Source organism: Micropterus dolomieu, linkage group LG13, assembly GCF_021292245.1.
Source record: "Micropterus dolomieu isolate WLL.071019.BEF.003 ecotype Adirondacks linkage group LG13, ASM2129224v1, whole genome shotgun sequence".
NCBI classification, from domain to species: domain Eukaryota; kingdom Metazoa; phylum Chordata; class Actinopteri; order Centrarchiformes; family Centrarchidae; genus Micropterus; species Micropterus dolomieu.
The window spans coordinates 2,421,056-2,427,728 of NC_060162.1; positions in this window are offsets into that span (position 1 = coordinate 2,421,056).

The following is a 6,673-nucleotide window of genomic DNA, read 5'->3' on the forward strand; positions in this document are numbered from 1 at the left end:
ACAACTGGTTTCCAAGTCCCTCCCTGACCAAGTGCCTCGGTGAATTGATGCCGTCTGCTGTTGTGCAGCATTACTTTGGCCAGCAGAGGGACTCGTGTGCCTTCAGGTCAGTTCAATTTAAGTTAGGACCCAGACACTAAGATATAAAGTAATTCAAATTAGCTCCACATTTACCAGCTGCAACATTACAGTGAGATACACATTGATGAGTACTTTCACTTTTGGTACCTTTTAAGTAAATACTTTCATACTTTCACGTCTGTAAAATTTTAATTCAGGACTATTTCTGGTAACAGAGCATTTCATCAATACTCCCATCAATTCAATTGGTAATTCCAGGTATTTACCATTCTCAGGAGTTGCACATGTAATTTACATACTGTATACATATAATATATCTTGACTGATTTAGTGTGGGTAAGTAGAACAGATGAGAATGGAAAAAGCTCCTCCTTTCTAATCTGCTACTGCCAAATAAAACAAAAAGCAACCGTCACAATAATTAAAGCGAAATTACTCTTTCATAACCATTTTCTCAGCTCGTCTTTGTACATGAACCCTGTCAGCTCTCAGCCGGTCGGACCTGTTTATTTCCTTCTTGATAAGCAGATTTCTGTTTTAGTACAGTGAGCATCTCTGATTTACTTTCTGTAGCTGCGAAGTGGCTCAGCAGGCCCGAGAGTTTGTACTCAGTGACCTTGTGACAGACAGATACCGAGTGTCGTCTGAGCTCAGTGTGTCACACAAGTTAATCTTAGAGGACAGTCTCAACTTTACAAAGACTTAATACACTGTGACAGTAAGTCGATTGTACTATCTGTGTATTTCTTAACATGCTGAATGTGGAGCTGTAGGAAGACAGATGTTTTGACTATATAACATGCCCCTTTTTATCGTTTGGTCCATTTCCTGTTTTGTAACGTAACTTCCTGTTGCTAATAGAGAACCTGAGGTTGCAGTCGAAAATTAAATTATGAGATCAAGGAAAGACGTGAAGGAGAATTTGCAAGGACTCGCAGAGAATCCGACTGCACTTACTCTAGGCTTTATTTTTAAAAAAACAACTTTATTTATAATACATGTAAGATAAGTTCAGAGACAAACTCAATGCTCTACAAAAAAGTAAGGTTTCCTGTCCAACACAGAGTCACACCTCTTAAGAAAGGCTGTTTTCAGTTAACCACCAATTAGGCTACTCTAGGAAGTAACAACAAAACAGATGGTTGTTAAAAATGAAAACAAAACAAAAAGGAATGAAATGTTGAAATTGTTAATATAATGGAAAACAACAATGTACAAGAGTTGAGAAATTGACCCATCGCTAAGCCACGCCCTGAATACACAGTTGGCCAATCACAGCACAGTATAGAACTCGCTCTAACTGAGGTCCGACACTTTCATGGCTGCGCTCCATTGACTCTAATGCAAAAAGAGTTGTTTTTATGGCTGTATTTTTCTAAGATCTGGTCAAACGCTGTTCCTGGGGCATCTTGTAATAGTTACAGTTGCTACCCAGAGAGGTTGAAAGGAGAAGTACGATTTATTCTCTTTCCAAAACCTGAAATAAATCCAGATACATGTTGGCTGTGGATTTTTCCTAATGTAATGTTATTTAGCTAACGCTAGCTAACTTCCTACTGAATATAACGTAATAAATCCCCACTGTCCTGCTTTTTGATGATTGTAATAATGAACAGGGGCCTACCCAGCTGTACAGGAACAGTGTTGATCCTTAATATCGTTGTCTTTTGTCTCAATCATCGGGGGATGCGGTGGTTCACTTCATTTTTTCATGTCCGTTTTTGAGTCAGTTTGTGTCCGTTTGAGTCCGTTTGTGTTAGTTTGACTCAGTTTGTGTCATTTGAGTCAGTTTGTGTCAGTTTGAGTCAGTTTGACTCCGTTTGTGTCAGTTTGAGTCAGTTTATGTCAGTTTGACTCAGTTTGTGTCATTTGAGTCAGTTTGTGTCAGTTTGAGTCAGTTTATGTCAGTTTGACTCAGTTTGTGTCATTTGAGTCAGTTTGTGTCAGTTTGAGTCAGTTTGACTCCGTTTGTGTCAGTTTGAGTCAGTTTATGTCAGTTTGACTCAGTTTGTGTCATTTGAGTCAGTTTGTGTCAGTTTGAGTCAGTTTATGTCAGTTTGACTCAGTTTGTGTCATTTGAGTCAGTTTGTGTCAGTTTGAGTCAGTTTGACTCCGTTTGTGTCAGTTTGAGTCAGTTTATGTCAGTTTGACTCAGTTTGTGTCATTTGAGTCAGTTTGTGTCAGTTTGAGTCAGTTTATGTCAGTTTGACTCAGTTTGTGTCATTTGAGTCAGTTTGTGTCAGTTTGAGTCAGTTTGACTCCGTTTGTGTCAGTTTGAGTCAGTTTATGTCAGTTTGACTCAGTTTGTGTCATTTGAGTCAGTTTGTGTCAGTTTGAGTCAGTTTATGTCAGTTTGACTCAGTTTGTGTCATTTGAGTCAGTTTGTGTCAGTTTGAGTCAGTTTGACTCCGTTTGTGTCAGTTTGAGTCAGTTTATGTCAGTTTGACTCAGTTTGTGTCATTTGAGTCAGTTTGTGTCAGTTTGAGTCAGTTTATGTCAGTTTGACTCAGTTTGTGTCATTTGAGTCAGTTTGTGTCAGTTTGAGTCAGTTTGACTCCGTTTGTGTCAGTTTGAGTCAGTTTATGTCAGTTTGACTCAGTTTGTGTCATTTGAGTCAGTTTGTGTCATTTGAGTCAGTTTGAGTCAGTTTGACTCAGTTTGAGTCAGTTTATGTCAGTTTGACTCAGTTTGTGTCATTTGAGTCAGTTTGTGTCATTTGAGTCAGTTTGAGTCAGTTTGACTCAGTTTGACTCAGTTTGTGTCATTTGAGTCAGTTTGTGTCAGTTTGAGTAAGTTTGACTCCGTTTGTGTCAGTTTGAGTCAGTTTATGTCAGTTTGACTCAGTTTGTGTCATTTGAGTCAGTTTGACTCAGTTTGACTCAGTTTGTCAGTTTGACTCAGTTTGTGTCATTTGAGTCAGTTTGAGTCAGTTTATGTCAGTTTGACTCAGTTTGACTCAGTTTGTCAGTTTGACTCAGTTTGTGTCATTTGAGTCAGTTTGAGTCAGTTTATGTCAGTTTGACTCAGTTTGACTCAGTTTGTCAGTTTGACTCAGTTTGTGTCATTTGAGTCAGTTTGAGTCAGTTTATGTCAGTTTGACTCAGTTTGACTCAGTTTGTCAGTTTGACTCAGTTTGTGTCATTTGAGTCAGTTTGAGTCAGTTTATGTCAGTTTGACTCAGTTTGACTCAGTTTGTCAGTTTGACTCAGTTTGTGTCATTTGAGTCAGTTTGAGTCAGTTTATGTCAGTTTGACTCAGTTTGACTCAGTTTGTCAGTTTGACTCAGTTTGTGTCATTTGAGTCAGTTTGAGTCAGTTTATGTCAGTTTGACTCAGTTTGACTCAGTTTGTCAGTTTGACTCAGTTTGTGTCATTTGAGTCAGTTTGAGTCAGTTTATGTCAGTTTGACTCAGTTTGACTCAGTTTGTCAGTTTGACTCAGTTTGTGTCATTTGAGTCAGTTTGAGTCAGTTTATGTCAGTTTGACTCAGTTTGACTCAGTTTGTCAGTTTGACTCAGTTTGTGTCATTTGAGTCAGTTTGAGTCAGTTTATGTCAGTTTGACTCAGTTTGACTCAGTTTGTCAGTTTGACTCAGTTTGTGTCATTTGAGTCAGTTTGAGTCAGTTTATGTCAGTTTGACTCAGTTTGACTCAGTTTGTCAGTTTGACTCAGTTTGTGTCATTTGAGTCAGTTTGAGTCAGTTTGTGCCAGTTTGACAGCCTGAATACAACCTTCAAATGCACAATGCAACTGCAAAACTGTCTGCAAATTAGACAATACTTCTCCGGAGAGTGCAGTAATAGACAGTGGCAGCGCCGACAGTTTGTCGGACTTAGCAACAGTAACTAAGGGGGCGTGGCTTAGCGAAAGGTCAATTAAAATAATAATTCAATAAATGTTGTGTCATAATGTTTTATATATATATATAATAGAAATTCAACATGCTTGAGTTTCAAGACTCCTAATAGACAGAGATGAATTCTATATTTATGGTTTCGCAGCTCAGCTTCACGTTTTGGATCATGTCAAAGGCATAAAATAAAGTGCTCTGCTGTTTCTACATTTATGTTGTGAAACTACCAAGGAATTGTGGGGCAGCATTACCTCCTTTCCTTTCAGATGGTCCAGTGTAAGGAGGTAAGAAAGAAGCACTGAAGCAGCTTTCCTTAGCTTTTAGAGAATTCGTCCTGCTCTTATCACGGCTGCCGCTTCAATATTTCTGGGTCATTTCACTCAGGAACCTTCCTAACTAAAAGAGACTTTTCCAGTCTAAGTCCCTCCCTTCCACCCCTTGGGACCTTATATAACAGTGAGAGATTTTTTTTTTTGATGCCCTGAATGACACATATATTTGTCTATTAAAGGATTATTTTGTCCGTCAAGAAAGTCGCAGTACGCTTTTAATCATAATTTTGTGTCAACACTAATAGCTGTGGAGTGCAATGCAATAACACATGTCACGTGATGCAATAACACATGTCACGTGATGTGTAAATGCTGTAAAACGGTGGTTTGGTTTTGGCAACACATTTTCACTTCACACTCCTGGCGGTGTCACAAACGGATGCTTGGTCAAGACCCCTTTACCGTCACTTTCCAATGTTTAGGGCTCCGCGGTCAAGTTAGCAGCAATAAATATGCAACATCCAGTTAGACTTTTAAAATGAAAGTAAGTTGCGAAACGTAGCGTTTTTAATGTTGTCATCGTTTTGAAATGTCTCAATTCTCAAAACTATGACACTACAGGCTTCCCAAGAGTGTTACTAATTGACGCCAATGGGTCTTGGACCATCATATGTGATGACTTGGGAGTGAGAACGAGTTGGTTTTGGAATCAAATCTGCTTAGTTAGGTTTTGGAAAAGATGGTTGTTTGGATTAAAATAAGTACATTACATAACTCATGGGACGTACGTCATCTACAAAACGTTACATTGGAAAGTCGCTCAAATCCGTTACACTGCCTGTTTTTCCTTCTTTTAGCACAACTATGAGGACACAATGTTCACCTGCTGCCTGATATATCCCACCCACTAACAGGTGATAATGAGATAATCAGTGTTATTCACTTCACCTGTCATTGGACATAATGTTACGGCTGATTGTTGTAAAGTTAAAGTAAAAAAAAAAAATTAAAAGTACTCATCATGCGAAATGGTGGAGGAGTTAGGGAGTGAGGTTTAGTCACTGCACAGCCATCTTGCTTCTGTTACATGTGCAGCAGATGGCTTCAGCCGGCAACCGTCAAAATTATGTTCACATAAAGTGCTCCTATTCGCCTCCGGCAGGCGAGTTGCAGGGTTATTATCATTATCAAAAACTGACAAAATAACGAAAACTAGGTTTGAAAAACATTTAAAACCAACTGCAAACAGTATGGTCTAACAAAAATAAACTAAAGTTAGAGAGTAAATGTATTTAGTTTTAGTCACAAAGCCTACATAAGCCCTGTATTTTGGGTGGATATAGCGCTGATCCCGAATAGTCGAAGATTCGATCCTTCGATGGGCGACGCCTGATTCGACTGTCAATCTCACAGTTGAAGCTTCGCTGCGAAACGAGGATCACGCCATTTTGGCGATATGGTGGTGCTCAACGTCTGATTTTACATAGAACTACCAGTTTTCTCCCAGTAAGTTAATAAACAGCCTATTACAATATACATTTCTTTACATAAATAAAGAGTACAATGGTCAGATAGTATACTGTTAGTATAACAATAATAGCCTGTATTAATTAGTATATTCATTATAATTTCATATAATAATTTACTATTTTACCACTAGTTGAATATTAAATCCAGTTACAGCTGTTTCATTTCTGTTGTTTTTTTTAATTTATCTAATCCTTGTGCAAGCAAAAGGCTCTGCATTGGTCTCTTATTTGTTAATGCTAGTTACTAACTTGTCAATAATCATATTGTTCAACATTTGAAAGTTTGCTGAAGTATGTCAAGTGAAGGGGTTATGGTAGTTTGTTTTCTCAAACGTTACTCGCACACTGCTCCATAAATAATTTTTCTGATTGCACATACAGTAGGTCCATCTGTTTGTAGAGGCACATGTGAGAGCCCGGGTTAATGAGCAGACTGTAACGCACACAGAGAAGAGAGCGTCACACACACTTTTTCTGTTTTATTAAATCTCATACTTTTTGCGGTTATGCAGTCGCACACGTCAACATCGCGATTGTGATTAGATTAATCGTGCAGCTCTACTTGCAGCCAGTTTTCAGTCCACGCCGTCTCCTGGCATCGTGGTCGGTGAAAGTCGTAAGAAAGCGACAGTCTAAGACTAAAACAAACACTGAAACTAAAACTAAGCATTTTCAAAAGATTTTAAACTAAACTAAATCAGCATTAAAAATAATTTAAACCATATTGAATTTGAAAACGGGCGGTGCGGTGGTAGAGTGGTTAGCACTGTCGCCTCACAGCAAGAAGGTCATTGGTTCAAATCGGCCTTTCTGAGTGGGGTGTGCATGTTCTCCCTGTGTCTGCATGGGTTCTCTCCGGGTTCTGTCCGGCTTCCTCCCACTGTCCAAAGACATGCGGACTAGGTTAATTGGTGACTCTAAATTGTCCTTAGTGTGTTT